Genomic DNA, 12,708 nt, shown 5'->3' with positions numbered 1-12,708 from the left:
AACAAAAACGAAAATAAACTTTTGGGACTTCATCAAAATCAAAAGCTTCTTCACAGCAAAGTAAACAGTCAAGAAAACAAAGAGGCAACCCACAGAGTGGGAGAAGATATTTGCAAATGACAGTACAGACAGAAGGTTGATATCCAGGATCTATAATGAACTCCTCAAACTCAGCACACACAAAACTGGCAGTCTTATAAAAAAATGGGCAGAAGATATGAACAGACTCTTCTCCAATCAAGACATACAAATGGCTAGCAGACACATTAAAAAAATGTTCATCATCGCTAGCTATCAGGGAGATTCAAATTAAAATCACATTGAGATATCACCTTACACCAGTTAGTATGGCCAAAATTAACAAGGCAGGAAACAACATGTGTTGGAGGGGATGTGGAGAAAGGGAGACCCTCTTCCACTGTTGATGGGAATGCAAGTTGATGCAGCCTCTTTGGAAAGCAGTGTGGATATTCCTCAAGAAAATAAAAATAGAAATTCCCTATGACCCTGCAATTGCACTCCTGGGTACTTACCCCAAAGATATAGAGGTAGTGAAAAGAAGGGCCACCTGTACCCCAATGTTTATAGCAGCAATGGTCACGGTTGCCAAACTATGGAACGAACCAAGATGTCTTTCAATGGACGAATGGATAAGGAAATTGTGGTTCATATACACTATGGAGTATTATGGCTCCATCATTAAGGATGAATACCCAACTTTTGTAGCAACATGGACAGGACTGGAAGAGATTATGCTGAGTGAAATAAGTCAAGCAGAGAGAGTCAATTATATGGTTTCACTTATTTGTGGATCATAACAAATAAGCTTTGCGCAGTGGCAGTATCATAGCCAATGAGGTTTATCCGAGGCGCGATTATTGCTAATTGAACATAACAAATAGCGTGGAGGACAACGGGTGTTAGAGAGGAGAAGGGAGTTGGAGTAAATTGGAAGGGGAGGTGAATCATGAGAGACTAAGGACTCTGAAAAGCAATCTGAGGGGTTTGAACTGGCGGGGGGGTGGGATGTTGGGGAACAGGTGGTGGGTATTATAGAGGGCACGGATTGCATGAAGCACTGGGTGTGGTGAAAAAAATAATGAATACTGTTATGCTGAAAATAAATAAATTAATTAAAAGAATAAACAGACACATAGACCAGTGGAACAGAGTAGAGAGCCTGGATATGGACCCTCAACTCTATGGGCAAGTAATCTTCGACAAAACAGAAAAAAATATACAGTGGAAAAAAGCCAGTCTATTCAATAAATGATGATGGGAAAACTGGACAACGATATGTAGAAGAATGAAACTCGTCCATTCTCTTACCCATACACAAAGATAAGCTCAAAATGGATAAAAGACCTCAACATAAAATAGGAATCCATCAGAATCCTAGAGGAGAACATTGGCAGTAACCTCTTCGATATCAGCCACAGTAACTTCTTTCAAGATATGTCTCCAAAGGCAAAGGAAACAAAAGTGATAATGAACTTTTGGGACTTCCTCAAGATCAATAGCTTCTGCACAACAAAGGAAACAGTTAAGAAAACAAAGAGGCAAGCCATGGAATGGGAGAAGATATTTGCAACTGATAGTACATACAAAAGGTTGATATCCAGGATCTATAAAGAACTCCTCAAACTCAACACGCACAAAACAGGCAATCATATTAAAAAATGGGCATAAGATATGAACAGACACTTCTCCAATGAAGACATACAAATGGCTATCACACATATGAAAAAATGTTTATCATCATTAGACTTCAGGGACATTCAAATTAAAACCACATTGAGATATCACCTTACACCACTTAAAATGGCCAAGATTAGCAAGACAGGAAACAACGTGTGTTGGAGAGGATGTGGAGAAAGGGGAACCCTCTTACACTGTTGGTGGGAATTCAAGTTGGCGCAGCCTCTTTGAAGAGTGAGGAAATTCCTCAAGAAATTAAAAATAGAGCTTCCCAGTGACTCTGCAATAGTACTACTAGGTATTTACCCCAAAGATACATATGTAGTGAACAGAAGGTCCATCTGTATCCCAATGTTTATAGCAGCAATGACCACGGTCGCCAAACTGTGAAAATAACCAAGATGCCCTTAAACAGACGAATGGATATGGAAGATGTGGTCCATATACACTATGAAGTATTATGTCTCCATCAGAATGGATGAATACCCAACACTTGTAGCAACATGGACGGGACTGGAAGAGATTATGCTGAGTGAAATCAGTCAAGCAGATAGTCAATTATTATATGGTTTCACTTATTTGTGGAGTATGACAAATAACATGGAGGACATGAGGAGATGGGGAGGAGAAGGGAGTTGAGGGAAATTGGAAGGAGAAGTGAACCACGAGAGCCTCTGGACTCTGAAAAAATATCTGAGGGTTATCCAGGGGCGGGGAGTGGGAGGTTGGGGAAACCAGGGGGTGGATATTAGAGAGGGCACGGTTTGCATGTAGCACTGGGTGTGGAACAAAAACAATGAATACTGTTACACTGAAAAGAAAAAAAATATATACCAAGGAGGGGGGAGTGGGGTATTCATACTTTCAGATGGCTCAGTAATATTCCATCATATATATGGACTGTATCTTCTTTATCCATTCATCTGTTGAAGAGGACCTTGATCCTTTCCACAGTTTGGCTATTGTGGCCATTACTTCTATGAACACTGGGGTAGTTATGACCCTTCTTTTCAATATATCTGTATCTTTAGGGTAAATACCCAGTAGTGCAATTGCTGTGTCATAGGGTAGCTCTATTTTTAACATTTTGAAAACTCTTCTGAAATACCTGTGGCTTCTGCGAATCTATAAATCTATGTCTCCACCTCCCTTCCTGTCTGTAGTAGTGCTCTACCTGTCCACACACCCCTAAGTAAACAATCCCACCCCAGGTCATGGGAGTTCCAAATATCTCCTAAAGAACCGTATGTTGTGGGTGTCAAGCAAAAGTGAAGGAGGCAGGATGGGTCTGTACCTGGTCTGTGAATTGGCTGGTGCTGTCCTATGATAACCTATAGCCTGAAGGGGCAGCAAAGGCTGGATATGGGGGAGTAACCTCACACATTATCTTCCCAAATCTGATATTTTGCTTTGGGGAGAAAAGCCTGCGACTAGGACCTTTGTCTACTGTCACTTCTTCCCTTCTGCCTCTAGACTGCCTCTGTCCCTGCCCTTGTAGATCCTCTCCACAAATTTTCCTTCTCCTGTCTCCTGCTCACAAAATCACCTCCTACAAAAGTTGCCCCCATTTTCGGTATGAAGGAATGGGGACTGAAGGGCTGAGCAACTTTGGCGTGCCAGTCAATGAGGCCTTGGTGTTTGTGGAACCATTGGTACAGTGAGCATGGTCTGAGCAGCTAACCACAGTAGTTCCCGAGTGCTAGGAACACATAAGCAACCTACGTCCCTCTTACACATAAGTGACCTGGACTATACCAGCCTTTACATTTTCTATGGGAAGCATCACCCTCAAATAAGCTCAGACATCATCCATCTCATGGTTGCATGTCTCCCACTTTGCAGGTCCCTTGACGTTCATTTCAACCCCCTGAAGAAACTTCCTCATGGTTCCCATCTGTGTATGCACACGTGCTGTTGGCACACTGTCATTACTGACCTCAGCCCAGGAGTCACAGCTCTAGGCACTTCCCCTACAGTCTCAGTGGTGTCAAATATAGACACCAGATCACTGGCATTTGCACCACACCTACAACCCCACTCCACATGCCTGCAGCTAAGATGGACCATAGCCCAGGTGGTGCCATCCAGGAATCTCACCATCCAACTCCATTCTGACCCCAGTGTCCAGTTTATGAGAAGGTCAGTATTGAGTCCTGGATGTGGCCCCATTTTTCATACCCAAGCAGGCACTACAGTCTCCAAGGTGCACTCTTCCCACCTCTCTCCCACTGAGGCTTACTCTGTGCAGACACCCATGCACCTAAAGCACCCATTGTTAATCCCACATTTCTCCCCAATTCCTACAGTCCTTCTTTGGTCATAGCGAAGTTATATTTTTAATTTCTTGAGGAATCTCCACACAGTTCTCCAAAGAGGCTGCACCAACTTGCATTCCCACCAACAGTGTAAGAGGGTTCCCCTTTCTCCACATCCTCTCCATCACATGTTGTTTCCTGTCTTGTTAATTTTGGCCATTCTAACTGGAGTAAGGTGATATCTCAATGTGGTTTTAATTTGAATCTCCCTGATGGATGGTGATGATGAACATTTTTCATGTGTCTGCTAGCCATTTGTATGTCTTGATTGGAGAAGTGTCAGTTCATATCTTCTGTCCATTGTTTGATATGTTTGCCTGTTTAATGTGTGTAGAGTTTGAGGAGTTTATTATAGATCCTGGATATCAACCTTTTGTCTGTACTGTCATTTGCCAGTATCTTCTCCCATTCCATGGGTTGCCTTTGTTTTGTTGACTGTTTCCTTTGCTGTGCAGAAGCTTTTGCTTCTGATATCATTTTTTAAGAGAAGACATGGTTTTTGACCATAGTTCTCTTTATTTCATGCATTTTTTTTAGACCTGGGTTTTGCTTCTACGTTTTTTTTTATTATTATTATTTCTTTTCAGCGTAACAGTATTCATTTTTTTTGCACCACACCCCTTGCTCCATGCAATCTGTGCCCTCTCTAATACCTACCACCTGGTTCCCCAACCTCCCATGCCTCCGCCCCTCAAAACTCTCAGATTGTTTTTCAGAACCCATAGTCTCCATGGTTCATCTCCCCTTCCAATTCCCCTCAACTCCCTTCACCTCTTGTTTCATTAATTTGTGGAGCTTATGCTATTATTAAGGAGATGTTATTGGTGCCAGGAACTCTAAGCAGCAGTCAGTAAAACACTAGCATCCCGTTGTCCTAGCACCTTCCTGACCCTCACCCTATATATCCAGGGCTCCGTTTCTAGATTGGGGAAATTATACTCTACACTTCACTGTAACAAAGTTGTTATGAGACTGATAATTGACTCTCAAATATTTTACTGTTTGTATAAAAAATTCATTGTAATTATTAAAGTCAGTCTTAGATAAAGCTGTAAAGTAAGCAGGTGTTTCATAAAGCTATTTGGTCTCTATATGCACTTATATGAAGTTAGGAAGGAGAGAATACTTTAGAAGTAAGTATGTTGGTTGTGTTAGTAAGGGGATAATTTTGGACAATGAGCCAATAACGACCTCATTAAAAATACCATTAACAATACTTCTTGACTCTTAGATAGCATAGAAAACTGTCTCCCCCACACAATCTTTGAAATAGATGTTTAATGATTTTCTTTTTTTAGAGGTGAGGGGCACATGGAGGAGGAAAGAGAGAATCTTAAGCATGGAGATAAATGCAGGATTCCATCTCAGGATTATGAGGCTCAATCAGGAATTTCGTGTTTAACCAACTGAGTCACCCAAGTGCCCCAAGAATTGTTCATAGTACAACCAGTATAACATAAAATAGAATTTAGAGCAAATTGCACTGCAAGGTAGATGGACTGTGAATCTGAATTTTCTATTCTAATTGGAGTCTTCATAAAGTTCATATTTCTCAAGGCTCTGTTACCTCTTAATCACATTCCTTAGTTTTATTCTTGCCTCTACTATATAATGAATACCCTCTCTCCCTCTCTCTCTCTCTTCTATAGTCTGTGTATTACCACATTTTAAGATGTTGTGGAGACCTTCCAGTTTATGTGGGCAAGGTGAATAAGAAATGAGAAAGTTATTAAGCTGGTCTACAACTGAAAAGTTTTGATATGTGCATATTATGCAATGGAAAAACACAAGTGGACTTTAGATATTATGAGATACCAATCAGTCTGGGAAGATTGTAAACTCTAAATTAATTGCTAGCACTTCATATCCTGAAGCGTTAACAAAAAATGAACACTTTCTGAGAGTTCAACATTAAAAGTCAGCCTTTTGGTAAAGGATGCTATCTGTTTCTTATAAGGTGATATTAATAAGAGCTCACATTTGTTGAAGGTTTCCTATACTTCAGACACAATTTTCAGCACATTGCATTTGTTGACTAACTTAATTCTGTAATAGCACTGAGATATATATTATTATTATTCCCATTTTGAGATGAGAAACTGAAGCAAAGAAAAATTACATAATCTCCCTAGAGTTATTCACCCAGCATCCAATCCAGGAAGTTTGGTTTCATAGAGTGTGCATTGATCGCTATGCAAAGGAGTTTTTCTGGTGATAGCAGTTATTCTGAAAATAAGAACAGAGTAACTGCTGCAAGCCTGAGTATGGTGCTGTCATGGTCATTTGAAGTTCATTGCTATCATCTTTATGAAAGTCTTATTTTCCATGTCATAACCTGAATCAATGGCCAGCCTATTCACAGGGCCCACAGGGTTTATGGTATATATAAAATTCCCTGGAGTCTGTGAGGAGGACTGCCTTTTCTGTGTATCATTGGAGAGCAGAGTATGATAAGGAGGCCTGAATGGATACATATATACATATATATATATAAATATATAAAAAATATATATAATGTACAATATATATTTATATAAATATAATATACATTTACATAAATATTATAAATATATAAATATATAATATAAATACTATATAATGTATAGATGTATAAAATTGATATATATGTATAAAAGAAAATCTATATGTATAAAATGATACATTTATATATAAAATCTATATATGTATAAAAGAAAATTTATATATGTGTAAAAGGAAGTCTATCATATATATGTACATATACATATATAATATGTATATCATATACATATTATACATACATAATATACATATTATACACACATAATATATAAATATATTTTACTTATTTTATTATATTATTATATATTTATATATTCATATATTCGTATATAAATATATATTTATATACTTTATATTATATATATTTATATACTATATATTATATTTATATATATCAAGCCTTAAACAAGGTAGCAGGTGTGAGGAATTGCATGATTTTTTTAAATATTTATTTGTTTATTTGACAGACAGAAATCACAAGGAGGCAGAGAGGCAGGCAGAGAGAGAGGAGGAAGCAGGCTTCCCGCCGAGCAGAGAGACCAATGCAGGGCTAGATCCCAGGACCCTGGGATCATGACCCGAGCCGAAGGCAGAGGCTTTAACATACTAAGCCACTCAGGCGCCCCAAGGAGGAATTGCATCTTTAACCTGAGGTCCATACTTTTGCCTAGTTCATTTCTGATCTCAATTATGTAACTCACAAATCTTGAGTCTTAGTGTATGTCTGACTGAGTTCTTCAAACAAGTACAGTGTTCTCCCATGGCTGTTGATGAACAAGTGGCTGTCATCTCTGATGGTGTAAACAGGTATTTGTAATCTGGAATCTGACAGAAGAGCAATGTTTGAGAATGCTTTATTAGCTCATCTTGCCTGCCATCACCATTGCTTGAGCAACTTCAAAACTGAAAGAACAGACTCAATAAAGTCAGATGCAACACTGAAAGATGTAACAAATTTTGGGTATGGTATTGAAACTTAAAATTATAGATTTACATAAAATATCAGGTGTTTTTGTCATTGTTTCTTCTAGTCATCATTTCATTTTGCATATATATTCTCATATTCCTAACCTAGAGTAATTGTGTTATAAATAAAGAATACCTATTCCTTAATGAAAAAAATATTTATATAATGTCATATTTTAATATTCTTTGAGGAAATCTGAAGGATAATATAGCATAATAGATAGTGATATTGGAGAGGATAGATCTTATTTTAGATTGGATATGGCAGGGATAACCTTCTGTAAAGGTGAAAATTTAAAAAAAATGCTTAGATCACGTAAAGGCCATGAATCAAAAATCATTAACAAATGATAAAATATAATATGGAAAGTAATTGAGGGTGATGATATGAGTATTATGCACATGGAGTCTGGCATATAATTTAGAAAATATTTGCTGTTTCGTGATAAAAAACAATTCTATTTGGTTGGAGGTTAGAGGTGAAAATGTCCAAATCCATAAAGTGGGAGGAAAGCAAACAAGAGAATTCAATGTGTGATAGTCTATTTCTTTGACATTTATGTATGTTTATATTGAATTAAAAATGTATAGAGTGACACAGGCTTTCCCTCTACTCTCCACATGTCTTTTGTAATCATGGAACAAACATTTTTTAAAATTTATTTGTTATTTATTTTCAGCATAACAGTATTCATTATTTTTCACCACACCCAGTGCTCCATGAAAGCCGTGCCCTCTATAATACCCACCACCTGGTACCCCAACCTCCCACCCCCCCGCCACTTCAAACCCCTCGCATTGTTTGTTAGAGTCCATAGTATCTCATGATTCACCTCCCCTTCCAATTTCCCACAACTCTCTCCTCCTCCCTAACTCCCTATATCCTCCATGCTATTTGTTATGCTCCACAAATAAGTGAAACCATATGATAATTGACTCTCTCTTCTTGACTTATTTCACTCAGCATAATCTCTTCCAGTCCCGTCCATTTTTTTTAAAGAATTTATCCATTTATTTGACAGAGAGAAATCACAAGTAGATGGAGAGGCAGGCAGAGAGAGAGAGAGGGAAGCAGGCTCCCCGCTGAGCAGAGAGCCCGATGCGGGACTCGATCCCAGGACCCTGAGATCATGACCTGAGCCGAAGGCAGCGGCTTAACCCACTGAGCCACCCAGGCGCCCCCAGTCCCGTCCATTTTGTTACAAAAGTTGGGTATTCATCCTTTCTGATGGAGGCATAATACCCCATAGTGTATATGGACCACATATTCCTTATCCATTCGTCCGTTGAAGGGCATCTTGGTTCTTTCCACAGCTTGGCGACCGTGGCCATTGCTTCTATGAACATTGGGATACAGATGGCCCTTCTCTTTACAACATCTGTATCTTTGGCGTAAATACCCAGGAGTGCAATTGCAGGGTCATAGGGAAGTTCTATTTTTAATTTCTCGAGGAATCTCCAAACTGTTCTCCAAATAGGCTGCACCAACTTGCATTCCCACCAACAGTGTAAGAGGGTTCCCCTTTCTCCACATCCCCTCCAGCACATGTTGTTTCCTGTCTTGTTAATTTTGGCCATTCTAACTGGAGTAAGGTGATATCTCAATGTGGTTTTAATTTGAATCTCCCTGATGGCTGGTCATAATGAACATTTTTTCATGTGTCTGCTAGCCATTTGTATGTCTTGATTGGAGAAATGTCTGTTCATATCTTCTGATATTTTTTGATATGACCGTCTGTTTTGTGTGTGTTGAGTTTGAGGAGTTCTTTATAGATCCTCGATATCAAACTTTTGTCTGTACTGTCATTGGCCAATATCATCTCCAATGTCATGGGTTGCCTCTTTGTTTTCTTGATGTTTCCTTTGCTGTGCAGAAGCTTTGATTTTGATGAAGTTCCAAAAGCTTATTTTCGCTTTTGTTTCCTTTGCCTTTGGATACATATCTTGAAAGAACTTGCTGTGGCTGATATAGAAGAGATTAATTACTACCTATGTTCTCCTCTAGGATTCTGATGGACTCCTGTCTCATGTTGCTGTTTTATCCATTTTGAGTTTATCTTTGTGTACAGTGTAAGAGAATGGTCGAGTTCTTCTACATATAGCTGCCCAGTTTTCCCAGAACCATTTATTGAAGAGACTGTCTTTTTTCCACTGTATATTTGTTCTTATTTTGTCGAAGATTAATTGACCATAGAGTTGATTGTCCATATCTGTGCTCTCTACTCTTTTCTACTGGTCTATGTGTCTGTTTTTATACTAGTATCATGCTGTCTTGGTGATCACAGCTTTGTAGTAAAGTTTGAAATCAGGTAGTGTGATGCCCCTGTTTTATTTTTGTTTTTCAACATTTTCTTAGCGATTTGTGGTCTCCTCTTATTCCATACTAATTTTTGAATTATTTTATCCAGCTCTTGGAAGAATACTGGTGGAATTTTGATCAGAATGATATACAAGTATAGATTGCTCCAGGCAGTATAGACATTTTAACAATGTTTATTCTTCTGATCCAAGAGCATGGAATGGTCTTCCAACTTTTTTGTATATTCGTCAATTTCTTTCATGTGTGTTCTGTAGTTCCTCGAGTACAGTTCCTTTACCTCTTTGGTTAGTTTTATTCCCAGGTATCTTATGGTTCTTGGTGCTATAGTAAATGTAATCGAATCTCTAATTTCCCTTTCTGTATTTTCATTGTTAGTGTATAAGAAAGCCACTGATTTCTGCACATTGACTTTGTATCCTGCCACGTTGCTGAATTGCTGTATGAGTTCTAGTAGTTTGGGGGTGGAGTCTTTGGCTTATCCATATAAAGAATCATATCATCTGCGAAGAGAGAGAGTTTGACCTCTTCATTGCCAATTTGGATACCTTTTATTTCTCTTTGTTGTCCGATTGCTGTTGCTAGGACTTCTACTACTATGTTGAACAAGAGTGGTGAGAGTGGGCATTTTTGTCGTGCTCCTGATCTCAACGGGAAGGCTGCAAGCTTTTTCCCATTGACGATGATATTTGCTGTGGTCTTTCAGAGATGGATTTGATGAAGATCAAGAATGTTTCCTCTATCCCTAAACTCTGAAGAGTTTTAATCAGGAATGGATGTTGGATTTTGTCAAATGCTTTTTCTGCATCAATTGAGAGGACCATTTGGTTCTTCTCTCTTCTCTTATTGATTTGTTCTATCACATTGATTTATTTGTGAATGTTGAACCATCCTTGTAGCCTAGGGATGAATCCCACCTGGTCATGATGGATAATCTTTTTAATGTGCTGTTGGATCCTGTTTTCTAGGATCTTGTTGAGAATCTTAGCATCCATATTCATCAGTGATATTGGTCTGAAATTCTGGGTAGGGTAGGGTCCTTGCCTGGTTTGGGGATCAGGGTAATGCTGGCTTCATAGAAAGAGTCTAGGAGTTTTCCTTCTGCTTGAATTTTTTGAAACAGCTTCAGGGGAATAGGTATTATTTCTTCTTTGAAAGTTTTGTAGAATTCACCAGGGAATCCGTCAGGTCCTGGGCTCTTGTTTTTTGGGAGCTTTTTGATCACTGCTTCAATCTCATTACTAGATATTGGTCTATTCAGGTTTTTGATTTCTTCCTGGTTCAATTTTGGGAGTTTATACTTTTCCAGGAATGCATCCATTTCATCTAGGTTGCTTAGCTTATTGGCATAGCACTGATGATAATAACTTCTGATGATTGTTTCTACTTCCTTGATGTCATTTGTGTTCTCTCCCTTTTCATTCATAATTTTATTGATTAGGGCTTTCTCTCTTTTCTTTTGGATTAGTGTGGCCAATGGTTTATCGGTCTTTTTTTCCCCCAATTTATTTATTTTCATAAAAACAGTATTCATTATTATATTTTTCCAACTTATTTATTTTCAGAAAACAGTATTCATTATTTTTTCACCACACCCAGTGCTCAATGCAAGCCGTGCCCTCTATAATACCCACCACCTGGTACCCCAACCTCCCACTCCCCTGCCACTTCAAACCCCTCAGATTGTTTTTCAGAGTCCATAGTCTCTCATGGTTCACCTCCCCTTCCAATTTACCCAAAAGCACATACCCTCCCCAATGTCCATAACCCTACTGGTTTATCATTCTTATTGATTCTTTCAAAAAATGAGCTTCTAGTTTCTTTGATACGTGTTCTACTATATCTCTGGTTTCTAGCTCATTGATCTTAGCTCTAATCTTGTTTATTTCCTTTCTTATGTGTGGAGTTAGTTTGATTTGTTTTTGATTCTCCAGTTCTTTAAAGTGTAGAGACTGCTGCTGCGTTCTGGATTTTTCAATTTTTTGAGAGAGGCTTGGATGGCTATGTATTTCCCTTTTAGGACTGTCTTTGCTGTATCCCATAAGTTTTGGACTGAAGTGTCCTTATTGTAGTTAGTTTCCATGAATTGTTTCAGTTCTTCTTTGATCTCCTGGTTGATCCAAGCATTCTTAAGCAAGGTGGTCTTTAGCTTCCAGGTGTTTGAGTTCCTTCTGAACTTTTCCTTGTGATTGAGCTCCAGTTTCAAAGCATTGGGGTCTGAGAATATGCAGGGAATAATCTCAGTTTTTTTGTATCGGTTGAGTCCTGATTTGTGACCCACTATATGGTCTATTCTTGAGAAGGTCCATGTGCACTGTAGGAGAATGAGTATTCTGTTGTTTTAGGGTGCAATGTTCTGTATATATTTATGAGGTCCATCTGTTCCAATGTGTCACTCAATGCTCTTGCTTCTTTATTGATTTTCTGCTTCGAAGATTTGTCTATTTCTGAGAGAGGCATGTTAAGATCTCCTACTATTAATGTATTCATATCAATATGACTCTTTATATTGATTAATAGTTTTCTTATGTAATTGGCTGCTCCATATTGGGGGCATAGATATTTACAATTGTTAGATCATCTTGGTGGATAGTCCATTTAAGAATGACGTAGTGTCCTTCTGTATCTCTGACTACAGTCTTTAGTTTAAAATCTATTTTATCTGATATGATAATCTACCCCAGCCTTCTTTGGAGGACCATTGGCATGAAAGATTCTTCTCCATCCCTTCACTTTCCGTTTGGGTGTATCTTTAGGTTCAAAATGGGTCTGTTGTAGACAACTTATGGATGGGTCCTGTCGTTTTATCCAGTCTGCAACCCTGTGCCATTTTGGGGGCACATTACGTTATTCACATTGTGAGTGATTATT

At 38.5% G+C, this 12,708-nt stretch overlaps 1 pseudogene; it reads left to right on the top strand.

Annotated features, from left to right (window-relative positions):
* Positions 1–824: 824 nt before the first annotated feature.
* LOC122914734 lies at positions 825–904 on the top strand (annotated as a pseudogene).
* The last annotated feature ends 11,804 nt before the right edge of the window (positions 905–12,708 follow it).

Source organism: Neovison vison, chromosome 7 (genome assembly GCF_020171115.1).
Source record: "Neovison vison isolate M4711 chromosome 7, ASM_NN_V1, whole genome shotgun sequence".
In the NCBI taxonomy this organism is placed as follows: domain Eukaryota; kingdom Metazoa; phylum Chordata; class Mammalia; order Carnivora; family Mustelidae; genus Neogale; species Neogale vison.
Note: the sequence above shows the minus strand (reverse complement) of the source record. Positions and strands in the feature narration are given on the sequence as shown.